The following is a 12710-nucleotide window of genomic DNA, read 5'->3' as shown; positions in this document are numbered from 1 at the left end:
TAATAATAACAATTAAAAAAATCACTTCTTATTCTTTGTTAAATGGAGACAACGGCTGTAAAACTAGAAGACTAGAAGCAGCACCTGCTTTGTGTAGCAGTCACCAGTGGTGAGAAACAATCTTAATGTGTAGACCATCCATGCTGGTCTTCTTAAAATAAAAAGGATCTTCTGCTCCCATTCTTCATCCCCATTCCTGTTAAGAATCTTTGTCACAACTTTATTTTGGGGTTAGAAACCTTTTTTTCTTCATTTTTAGTCTAACTTCATTTGTACTCAGCTTATATCGCTTGTTCTTGTTACCTTTAATCAGACTGGTATATTGAACTCAGCTCTGGATTTTGTTCTTCTGGCTGGTCAAATCTTTATAAAGAGTGTCTGCTGTTATAAAAACGCTTCCAAATTTGTATACAATTGGTAAACTGCTGTATCTTTGTTTCTGAAAAGAAAAAAAAAAAAAAAAAAAACTTTTCTGCTTGACATATCAAGTGCCATTTTTTCCAATGGCACAGGACAACTAGTTTCAACTATGGTGATCTTCTCAAAAGATGATGTAAAAACTTCTTACACCCATGAGCAAAATCTGAAGTTGCCTCCTCAGAATATGATTACATTTGGGATTTTTTTAGTACACAAAATCTGCTGCCCTGTGGTTTAGCTGCTGCTGTTGTTATTCTAGTAGTTCTCTTTAGTCTGTCTATGAGGAATCTGAGTTCAACCTCTGACCAGAGATGGCCAGAGCACTTTGAGAATGGGAGCTGTTCAGATATTTTAATAGCAAATAATTCACTTAATACAGAGACTTTCATCACATGAGAAATAGATACTTTTCCCTGTTGTCTGGTTTGTTGGCAGTAGGCCCACATCTACAAAGAAGTTTGATGGGGTAAGCCCTGTACCACTGCCACCTACGCAGCCCCCTCAGCGTTGCCCCAGGCCAGCTGACCCCAAGCAGACATTTTGGGGTCGTAGTGTTTACCATAAGCCTGCACGCAGAGGACGGAGCCCACCCATGTGGTGTGTTCCCCGATGCGCTGTGTCCTGCTGGTGCAGTGACTGCAATGGTGCTGGCCAGGCCCATGCCAAAGGTGGGTGGCTGCCTGCGGGCTGGTCCCTGGGGGTGATCCTCCTGCTCTTGAGGTGGTTTGCTGCTTCGTCAGCTCTCTGGTGATGTGGCACTTACGGTGCTGCTGCACCGACATTCTCCATGAAGGACAAACCGTAAGTCTGTGCCTGGCACAAAACACGGGTAAAGCCTCTGACTGATGGTGGGACGTAACAGGAAAAACAGAGACGACTTTCCAACTAGAAACACTTAACTGCCCTAGAAACCTCCAATGAGTGTTTACACTATCTCCTTTTAGGCAACTCGATCTGCTTATTTTAACCTCAGAGTTAGTACAGACGAGCCCCAGAGAGCTATCAATCAGAGCGCCCTGCCTGCCTGCCAGCACAAGATGGATGCCTGCTCGGCCTGAACCACTGCTAAAGCTGTGCCTGGGCCCTGAGGGGCAGCACGGTGTTGAGGGAGCATTGCCTGCCTCCCCTTGCCCCATGGAGCACCAGCAGCTTGGCCACCAGGCCCTGGAGAAGCTCCAGGAGGTTCTGCTGCTTGCCCCATGCCTTGCTGCTCACATGGCAGCTTCTCCTAACCATGGTCCCCCCATGGTCTTGGTACGCTGAGCGTTTCCTCAGGCTGTTCCCCGATAAGATCGAGCATGTGCTGGGTAATGATGTGGGGCAGGCTCGTTCCTCACCTCACCAAAAGAGATGAAGCTAGTGGAGGTTTTGCAGTGTGGTATATAACACAAAAAATATGCCAGTGGGTGGCAGAGAGCGGTGCTTAGTCACTCGATGCTAAGCCACGCAGGGCAAGACAAGCAATGATGACCAAGTTTCTGGGGATGCCGTGTTAGGTAACCATGCGGAGGCAGGGACATGCTGTGGCAGGGGAGCCTTCAGCCGAAACACACGGGCATGCGTGCTGGTGTCCGCAGGGACACTCTGGCCCTGGTCAGAGGCAAGAAAGATGAGCTGCTCACACTGGCAATGGGTAAATGCACCTCAGCGGTCTGGTTACTCACCTAGAAAACAAGAGTAACGAGACAAGACTGTGAAAGTTTTTCTTAAAACAGAGATAGAAACATAGCTGGCTATTCCAACAAACCCAATTTATTTTTCCTGTACTGTCTTAAATAAGGATATGTCTTTTATTAAGTAAATGTTAATTATCAGTCCAATTCCTATCAACATTGAACTTTTGTTTGTTTTCTTTTAAGACTAGCAACAGATACTACATTGCTGAATTTCAGCTCAGGTGTTTAAATGCAGTCTCTTGTATACCTTCAGATACATATATTTTTTTTCCATATTCCCTTCAAAAATAGTACTGTATTCAGGCATGGACAGAGGATTTCCTCAGATGTCCTTATCAGAAAACACTAAAAGTGGAAGGCAGGTAGCAATTAATTTGTGCTTAGAGAATTTCCTATAAAGCTGTTGCATAAAACCAAAATGATAGCAGTCAGAATTACTTGAGAGTTTATTTTATGCTTTCAGACTTCCTATTCCTGGGGACACAAATAGTCAGAGTTTTAGCTAATCTTTCTTACCTGTGGTTTTGGAATAGCCTAGTGTTACAGATACTAGGATCAAAAATAAGGCTGTGGTTAGCACCAAAGCCAGGTAGGAGAGACTTGGAGAGGGTGGAGAGTGGGGGGAGGGAAGCATATTATGACAGAGAAAAAAGCATATTGTGAGAAACTGACTTATGAGAGGGTCAGATGCGTGAACTGTCAGTCTTATTTAGAAAAATACACAGAAAGCTCTTGGAAGTAAGTTAGAGATGGTTTTAGTGCTCCCTGGGATCGTACATGTGGGGTCCCATCCTGTGTCACGTGAGTAGTTCAATTCCAGGCACCTGGCTGCCAGAGATTTAGGAAAGCATGGTCTTTAAAGAAATGTTAGCAGTTGCTAGGAACACAGAGTAGAATTGTTGATTTATTTCTCTACTTCTGCCTAGCTCTTCTGGTTTTGCACCTTCACACTGAGCTTGTTTGCTTTAGCTTACTGACTTTATTTTTCCTTTTAAAGAGAAATAGTTTGGAGAACATTTTGTTCGGCATGATTCTTGGGTCTCAACAGAAATGGTAGATTAACTTTTGCATGTAAATGAGGAAAAAAATAATGCTTTATTGAACAAATGTTGAGTAGACGCCTCAGAAATGCGTTTACCGCTAGGCTGCTGGGCTCAAGTGAGAATTTCTAGTCAAAATGAGGTATGAGAAAGAGGGGAAATGATTGAGCCATTCCAGACCAGGCAACATCCTGGTTACGTTATTCACCTGGAACTAGGTCATTTAGGATCCTAATTTGGAACTAGAACTGGTTGGGGGCGATAGATATTCATATGATTTATGTAATAATGCTATAGTTACTTTTTTCTTTGAATGGAGCTGTTTAATTTTGCATAGATGCATCAATATTCATTGAGCCAGAGACTGCAAATTACTCTATTCCAGTTATTTTTGTTGAAAAATGAAGATAGAAATCTGCAATTCTCACAGTTGGTTTCACTCTGCACTGAAACAGAAGCAAGCATTTTAAGGGACATGGAAAACTACAGAAAAGACAGTAGAAGAGCCTTAGAATAAACTCTGAGGCTGAGTAGGATGCTGCCCTCAGACACCATAGATTCCTTCCCTGCTTTGCACCACCTGTGCAGAGACTTGAGCAAGAGTCTCCTGGGGACTTCCCTAGCCACACAACTCCTGGGTATCCTGGTGTCTCTCTGTTTCATTCTGGCTTGCCAATAAAAAATTTAGATGTCTTGGTTTCACTTAGCTGCAAACAAAATCAACTGCCAAGCTTTGTGTTTCTTTTTTGTTGTTCTTAATTAAGTTCCTTTATTTATTTATTTTGTGAAGCCTGCTTCTGTGCATTTGCTTCTAAATGCACCAGGATCTCACTGGAGTGACAGATACGGGTTCTGGTTTGTCTGGTTTTTCCCCTTCTAGAAAATCCTTCACACTTAACCACCAAAAAAACCTGTAATCTCTCTTTTGGCATTTGAAACATCTTACGTAACCTGTAATAAAAGCACGGCTATAGAAATCTGCACAATGCTGCTGGACTTGAGGTTGATAGCTTGGGCTAGGGCTTCTTGTGGTTCTCCTCCACAGCAATTCATGTACAGGTGCATGTGCCTCTGGCATGGCATTTCCAGCGTCGCAGCAAAAAACAATTCCGATTTGAAGGGGAAACTTCTAATTGAGCAGACTTAATGGTGAGGTCAGGAGAAAAAAACTACAAGAAAAAGACCAGGAGGTGAGCTTGCTAGAGGACAGAAAGCATCATTCCTCGTTGTTTCCAAGATGCTTGCACAAAGGGGAGAAGCTGAGCCACAAGCAGCTGGCGCAGCTAGGCTCCAGCATGTGCTATCACTGAGGAGGAGCTGCTCAGGCTTTGTGCTCCAGGAAAGTGTTCCTCACAGCTCTCTCAGCAGGAGGGAATTGCCCTTGATTGTCTTAAGAATGAAATCAAAGAAACAAGTGAAGTCCATCACTGAGTGTTTTGGGATCTGTCCTGCCTTCGTGCAAAGCAGAGGGTTGGTGCGTCCAGCCACTGATGGACTCATCTTGCTCTGCTTCATGCATCACCCACCCCATAAAAAACATGTTGTTAATGCATAAGAATACTCTTTCACCTGAAAGACATCATGGAGTATTTTACAGCCATCTGTTTAGGATGATGATTTTGAGGATTATTACACCTTCAGAAAATGGGATGTTTCACTACGTGTTAGAGCATTCTGTATGTGTTAATGTATGGTGAGATTTAATGTTTGAAGTATGTCTTGACTATAAAAAGAGTCAATTCTCAGAATGAGACAAAACAATAAATCTCACCATTATGGTTATGCTTAATAATATTTTCCCTCTTTTTATTCCAGCTAACTCACATTTCTTTTTTTTTTTTTTTTTTTTTTTTAAATCTAGAATCTCTGTAGCAGGAGATACTTAAGCATGCTGCTAATGAATATAATTGAAATATTCTTAATTAAACTTTCTGAGGAGTTCCCTTCTTCTCAGGAGATAAGCTTTAGAGAGAGGTCTCTGGGCACAGCAAGTAACCTGCAGAAAAATAGGACTTTTTGCATCCTCTCCACTCAAGTCCCTGAGCGTTTTCTAAGACAAGCATAGCATAAGTAGAAAGCAGAATTTTGCCTTTGTGAGATTCCCACCTGGAAAACAAAGGAAAATTCAATGGATAAATATGATGTTTATGATTGCTGCTGGTTCATTCGTCATTAACCAGGTCAATCTCAGTGAACAGGTTGTATCACAAAACAAGGCAAACTGAGTGAGTTTAGAGAGATGCTGTCTCCAGTTGGATGTTTTCACATTAAAAAACAAAAAAGAGACAAAAAAAAAAAAAGTGAAAAAAACTTGTGTTCTAAAGTTGATGCTGTTCTTTAATAGCATGCGTTAGCTGTAATGATGCAGTTCTCTCAGCTGCGGAGGAAAGAAGCAGCAGTTGGACAACCTTAGCTGGCCCTCCTTCAAGTTTGATATTCTTTCCTAGTTTTCTTGTGTGGCTCATTGCAAAATCCCTATTTATTTCTCACTAAACAGAAATGGCAGGGCGCGGAGGAGAGGCGGTGTGTTTGCACTCCAGAGGACAGGAGCTGGCTGTACTCCTTTTGAACTACCATAAATTATAGGAGCACAGGAATGAGATGAAAGTTACTCGTAGCCCTCCCTGCATAGTTAAGAGAGAGCTTTTTATTTTCCCTATTTTATTTTATTGCGACACCAATCCCCCATATTTGTCGTCACAACACCTGAGTAAAGGGGATAAAGCCTGGATCTCATCAGGGTTTCTCTATGTAAATTCATCCTGTGTGTTTGCCAAAACAATTATAGAGAGGGGATTGTCTTTGGATCCCATATCTATTCAAGATTCCAGGTCTGCTCATGTGCTTGCTGTTTTTTTCATTTTCATCATGTTTATTTTCCTTTGTGTTCTTAAAAAAAAAAAAAAAACACTTCACTATAATTTGCTTCCTTACTTTTTTAGTATATTTACTTGGTATACAAGGAATTTCTAGATGTTTTCATAAAGTTCACTTTCTAACCATGTAAGCCAAAACCAGACAACATGACAAGTTTGAAATGTCAGTTCACATAGGTCTTTCTGAAGAATAAAAAATAGTATTAATTTCAATGGACTCTTGTATTTCAAGGTCATTTTAAAAAGAAGAGACATGAAAGACTATTTTTGTAAGGGTATTTATATCGTATTGATGAGACCGTATAGATAATTATTTTCAAACTAAGTAGTTATATAATTTGACAGAGACAGTTGCATTGCAACACCTGTAGAATGTTGTAGCTAGGATTAGGTAAATGTACAAGTACATGTAAATTCTTTCCTATTTGATGAAGAGGATAAGACTAAATGGCCTTGTGTCTGTTCCCTTGTAGAGGTCTTTGCCTTGCTGGGCGCACCCACTCCTGCTCTGCCATGGCTCATGTAGTAAAGCTCAACTGCTTGTGGATGAAGGTAAGGCTTGGTGTTGGAAAGCTTCTAGAGCAGCTTCCCACAGAAAGTGCTGGAAATTTGTTTGAAAATACTGGAACTGAATGTTGACAAGGCAGAACAGACAAGAAGCTCTGAAGTCACAAAAAGTAGAATTAAAATGCAGGTACCAAGTCTTGAGGTCCTATCTGTTGGAGACTTATGTAACTTAAAAAGAAAGTGTATCCAATGGAAAGCCAAAATCTCCAAGGCAGAAGATAGACTTAGATTTTTCTGAGGTGAACAACTAACTATTTTATCTCTTGTCCTGCAAGGAGAAAGGGAAACTATGAGTGAAAGTGAGGCTGATGTTTATGAGCCTTGGAAGTATTAGCTCTGAGGCTTTTTGTCAGGAGAGGAAGATGCCAAAGAGAGCCTGCAACACGCTTTCTTTCAGAAGTACAACAGGGCTACGGGAAGTGCTTGCACTGAGCTGCAAGCACTCCTGCCTTACCGTGGGAAAGGTTTTTCTCCCAGGTCACTTCTAGCAGCTGCGGAAATACAGGCACAAAATAATTCATCCTAGAGAAAAATGGATAGTGTGGTAAATCAAATTTGATTTGCCAGAACTGAGGTTATGATGAAGAAGGAAAGAAAGCATGTGATTACCATTACTGATGCTTTCTGCTCTGCAGAGAGCAAGGGAAGCATTACCACTTGGTAGTGACAGCAGCAATGGGTTTGCTGCTTTTGAGAGCCCACCTGTCACGCTGTGCTACATGAAGTGGCTAAAGAGAGACAAAAATGATGCATGATGCAGCTGTCTCCAAAGGCGTAGTGGTCTTGCACGTGGATCAGGAAATGCAATCTCTTGCTATTTCAGGAACCATGTCTTAACCCTTCTCATATGTGAGCTGATCGTCCTTGTAAAGGCCTGTTTCTGTGTGTTTTTTATTTGTTTGTTTTGTTTTGTTTTGTTTTGTTTTGTTTCTTGGTTGGTTGGTTTTTCCCCTCTCCTGTTTCAACTTCAAAGCTTATTCAGAATCAGATTTCAGTAAGGACAGAGAACTTGTTCCTAGTTCTTAACTTTAGTACTGGCTAATTTGCATGTATTTGTTGTCACAGTAAGATTTCCCTCCCTTGACCCCCCGGTATACACTCAAAGAAAGTAGTGCTCTTTTCCCTGCTCCTTGTCAAGTTAGGCTTTTCCTTCCCCTAATCATCCAAGCAGTCTTTGTTTCCATCTGTTACAAATCATTGATTTTAATGTTTGACAGAGCAAGAGACACCGGAGTTAGGTGGTTTTTTTTCTTTGTTTGTTGTTGTGGTTTGTTTTTACAAAGGTTGAAGGAATGTAGTTTTCTTGCTATTAGAGGAACTCATCTCTCAGTTTCCGGTATTAGAATCTGACTTTCAGCTTGTTATTGCTGATACTTTTTATGTGGGCACTCCTCAGAAGGCCAATTTCATACAGAAATATTTTCACTGAATTGCAAGGCTAAAATCTGTGGTGCAAGCATCACTGAAACCACAGAACAAATAGGACTTAGGGACCACAATCCCAGTCTGTAAACACTAACATGCTACTCCGGATAAAGTATTTCAGTTCAAAGGTGCAGAAAAACATTAAAATGTTTCAGAAGTGCCTAAGTCTCCTGCAGCTGTACTCTAGGTTCCTTCGTTATTCATGTGTTTTTGGTTTTAACTGAAGTTCTAAATTCCATGAATTTACAAGCTGTCATGGAAATTCACTTTGTCTTAGGCTGAAAAGAAGTAGCAGTTGAATGTATTCATAAACCCCTTTTATTGGTTTCCTACACAAATTTAATTTCAGTCCTTCAGCTGAAATGTAAAACACAAGGAAGTACACTTTAAGAAAACTAAACTCCCCTGTTACTACAATGTACACATGCAAAAAAAAAAAAAAGTTTCAAATTTCATTCTGTACTTACTACTAAAATACAGCTTCACAAATCATATTACGAATTGAATCGCTTCTTCCGCTGTTTAACCAAAACCATAAAAAATAAAATGTCAAATCAGTTGTAATCCTTTATTCCTTGAGCATGAAGAGCACTTTTATCACCAAATTACGAAATATTTCCCCATGTGCATAATGCTCTCCCCATATGTGTAACTTCAAAGCAGATCAGGAGGAAACAGGAAAAGATAAAATTGGACAAATAAGACATATTTCTCCATTCAAAATGCATTACTAAACACAGAATCTGGAATAATTAGCAGGCTTTTACACCCAGAAACAATTTTAATATAAATTATATTGTAAGCTGGGGCCCAAGCATGAAAACATTAAAGAATATGAGGTTATTTTATGCATGTGAGTAATTCCTCTTGAGAATATTTGCAAGATTAGAAAACAGGATAACATGATAAAAGAATATGGGAGGTGATCATATTACTTCTGTTCAGGCTTACAACAGTTAGCTACTACTAATGTAGTCTAGTTAACATTAGTCAAATTCACTGGCTTCATAAAGATGATAAAATAGATACGTTACCAAAACAAAATTAATCTACCTGTAGTACTATCAGGTTGGCACTTTTGATGGGGAGAGGAAAGACTGGCTAAAGACTCCATTTTAGGACATAATCAGTATATGTTCTTGAAAATACAGAAAGTAATTCTGAAATTCTTTATTGATATGCAGATAATATACTAATGGTATATAGCACACTGTCCACGCAAAGAGGCAGCATACCTATCTGATACCTGGTTGGAGTGGTCCAGTCCTATTGGTACAGGAACATAAACCCTGTTTATGTCACTCCTGCAGTGATAGATACCAATGAGCCAGACCCTTGGAGAAAGGAAGACTATGTAGAGCTTCATCAACAAGTCCTCTGGCCCTGTGCAAGTCTACAGAAAGATAATGTTTTAACATCTGAATGTTTTAAAGGGAAGTTATACATTTACACATTAAATGCTTATCTCTGAGCTTTAAAAGTGCAGTGATGTGTGTTAGAACATTTAGTGGAGCTCATTATGTTTCAGTGATATTACTAAAAACACAGTCAACATCTTTGAGACTTGCATTATTTTCTGTACAAAAGGACTTCATTATGTGGAGCTAGACAATCTGCTGGAGATCCGAAATGGTGGACGCGTTTTTGCAAGCATAAATAGTTTGACAGTAATTTCACTTCAATGTTATGTTAGCAGTTTGTATCCATTTTACTACAATCAGACCTTTGAGAAATGGTACTTATAAATATTTTTTTGGTCAAAAGCATTTTGCAAAAAAAATCTCTTTACAAAGCCAGAAATTTATTACATAGCACACAGCCAAATCCATCTGCTCTTCAGTCCCAAATAGATATCTTAATTGTATTCAAATTGTCTCATTTGCACAAAAGGAGAGCGAGAACCACCTTAAGGAACTTGAACGATCTGCTGGGGTTTAGTCCAACTCCCACTTAGGTCAATGGGACACATTTAATGAGTTACACAGAGCTGTACTCCGTGTCTAGTACACAGGATGTAACAGCACACTTTCTGATCTTAGGAGTCAAACCAGTATTTTCTAGAGACTTTTCCCATCCCAGAGAAGTTTGTTCGGAGATGGTTCATCTAAAGGTACCCAGAGAAATGGTGAGTGGCAGAAGAACTAGTCAAAGAGCACCAGAGTCACCAAAGGCCTCAGATGTAGCCTGAGACAGCAGAGAAATTACCACAATGCAGGGAAAAGAGCCAAAAGGTGAAATTAAATTCCAGTTTGGATGCTTACAAGGTCCTGAACTGCACAGATGCTTATTCTGTACTGTGACCCTTTGCTGATCATAACAGTTCATCTGCTCAGGATAGCTATTCTCAAAAGATGTAAAATAGCAAACTTTGTATTTCCTGATGAAGACGTACAATGTAAGATTTCACATAACTCTAGTGAGCTGAGGTTCCTCCTCAGTTGTTTTCTTCTGTAAAGAAGAAAATCTTTGATACATACTGTAGAAAAAATACATTAAGCTTCAACAACATAGATGTCTACTCTGTTTTATAAAACATTTTAAGCATGACATATTACCAGTGTTTGTCTAATATGTCATAAAAATATTTTGCCATGATTATTTTGCAGGTATGCTTATATATTTATTGTGGTAATTGGGATCTGGAAAGTCTTCCTTAAGTCTCTTTAGTCTCTTTATTAAAGGCTTTGTAGACGTTTTTATTACATTTTAGGGGGAAACTATGGCCTACTCCCTCACAGCACAGTCTAAATTCAATAAAAGCTGATCCCTGGAATTCACTGTTAACTCACGCCTGTATTTGTGCAGGACACACAGTGAATTTGCAGCTTTCACCCCTTTCCTACTCAGAAAGCCTTGCCAAGCTGAAGTGAGAAGAATAGCATACTGCAGAGGCAGAGATTCTTCTTTTGACCACCCTTCCCACAGGCTGAGGGCACACGTTGCTGCCAGTGATGAAAGCAGAGGGAGCCTCAGCGTGTTTATTTTCTTGTTTCAAAAGGTTGTTCTGCCAAGTCTATTTTGGGTAGTTTTAGTTCAACGCTCGTTCTTTTTTAAAGTACGCTCAAATCTTTAAGGGTTCAAGTAACTTTTTATAAAGTGAAATGAGACGTTTCTAATGTTGCCATCTGTTTGCCCATCACTTCTTCTTGTACGGTACTTTAAAAGGACACTAAGCAAAGCTCTTGAAAGGCAGGCATATGTTGCTAGCACAGTCTTAACTCTATGACTGCACAGAACGCAACCTGATAGCAGTTTTCTTAAAAACCTCCCTGTCCCATCTAAGCTGAAGTTAAACAGTTTGTGTTTCAGCTGAAATTTGCTGATCAGCACAATTTCATTCCCTGGACGATTTCAGTTGCATACCGCAGAAAACGTGCGTGTAGGTGTGCCAGCTTAATTACTGCCCAATCACCACTTGCATATGGGAAGTGGTAAATTCTGTCATGTTAGTGCTTGAAAGGAGTTTTTGATTTGCATAGAACGCTAAAGAAAACACAAAAAAGACAAGGTTTTGTTTTTCTGTCACAGATGAATTTAGTAGACAGAAGTCTGCTGTCCTTAAGAAGTAATGGTGAAGGGGTTCCTGTGAAGCGGTGCAGTACAATGTACGCTTAATGCATCATACAACAGGGTGAGTTTGTCCTATCTGTATGAGGCCTTTCACAGATACTTTATATTTTACTAAGAAGGAACATCTGCAAGATCAAGTACCTTCCTCTGGAGAGGGAAAAAAATAGTATTTGTTTTGGAGTATTAATGTTAATTATCATCTAGACACATTATTGACTTTTCAGTTTGACTCTGCTTCCTCAGTCAACATTTGAAAATGTAAATAACATTTTCATCTACAGACGAGGCCAGGAGGGAATGAAAAAGACAAATTTTCCAAAAAGCAGAATAACAGACAGGGCTTTCTTATATGTCTCATATATGCTCCCACATTTTCCAGGAGTGACTAGCAAAATTCTGAGACAACTCATGCAGTCAAGTTTTATGTGGAAAAAAGTAATTGGCGTGGAGATAAGGTGGCACTTGCCAAAATGCTGGGCTCTGTCTACATGTTAATCAACCAGTGGGTGAGGGAATAATCAAAATGCATACTTTGTAATAGGTAACAAAGCAAAAATCTGTTCTGTCATGTGGAGACTGAAAAAATGGTAAGCATGTGCATGACCGAAAAGGTACCAGGTTCTTCAATATGTATGAACCACTGAATTTTGACAGGGACAGCAGCAATCAATCACAGTGTGTGGCAGACCATGAAACTCACTCTGGACTAGGCCAATGAATCAAAGTACTGCTGAAATTGCAAATACTAATGCAACTGTCAAGGACTTAAAGTAATTAAATTCAGTGGTATTAAAGCAATAAAATTCTACCAACATGGTAGTCCTGAGGCAACGGAATGTCTTAATAACCTAAAAATTGAATTTGCACTCTCTTCACTGCCCCGAATCATAAATAAAAGTTGTGGTTAATTGTGCCTGTCAGGTTTCCAAGGCAGACATATTTTTTTTTTTGTGGACGTCAGATACTTCGGCAATTTTCCTAAGCGCATGCTGTGTCCTGATACCCATTTCTAGCTATTTTTTTTTCTCTCTGCATTGGTGTACTGTGTTACATGATTGCCATTTCCCTCTTAAAGGCAACTGGACACATGTACTTTCTATAGCGATTATGTAGGTAGCTATTTATGAAAATACACT

The 12710-nt window shown here is 39.8% G+C and overlaps 1 long non-coding RNA gene across 2 annotated transcripts; it reads right to left on the bottom strand.

Moving 5' to 3' along the window:
* Positions 1 to 1575: 1575 nt before the first annotated feature.
* Positions 1576 to 9369, bottom strand: LOC309879104. 2 transcript variants are annotated; one of them, XR_014317669.1, is made up of 3 exons: positions 9240 to 9369; positions 7034 to 7101; positions 1576 to 2084 (listed from the first exon to the last, which is right to left on the bottom strand). It is a non-coding gene; the product is annotated as an uncharacterized lncRNA (long non-coding RNA). The 2 variants fall into 2 exon arrangements; XR_014317670.1 differs by having other exon boundaries at positions 9251 to 9290.
* Between the last annotated feature and the right edge of the window lie 3341 nt (positions 9370 to 12710).

This window comes from Aythya marila (assembly GCF_965140915.1).
Source record: "Aythya marila genome assembly, chromosome: 5".
NCBI lineage: Eukaryota > Metazoa > Chordata > Aves > Anseriformes > Anatidae > Aythya > Aythya marila.
This window is presented reverse-complemented; position numbering and strand designations above follow the sequence as displayed.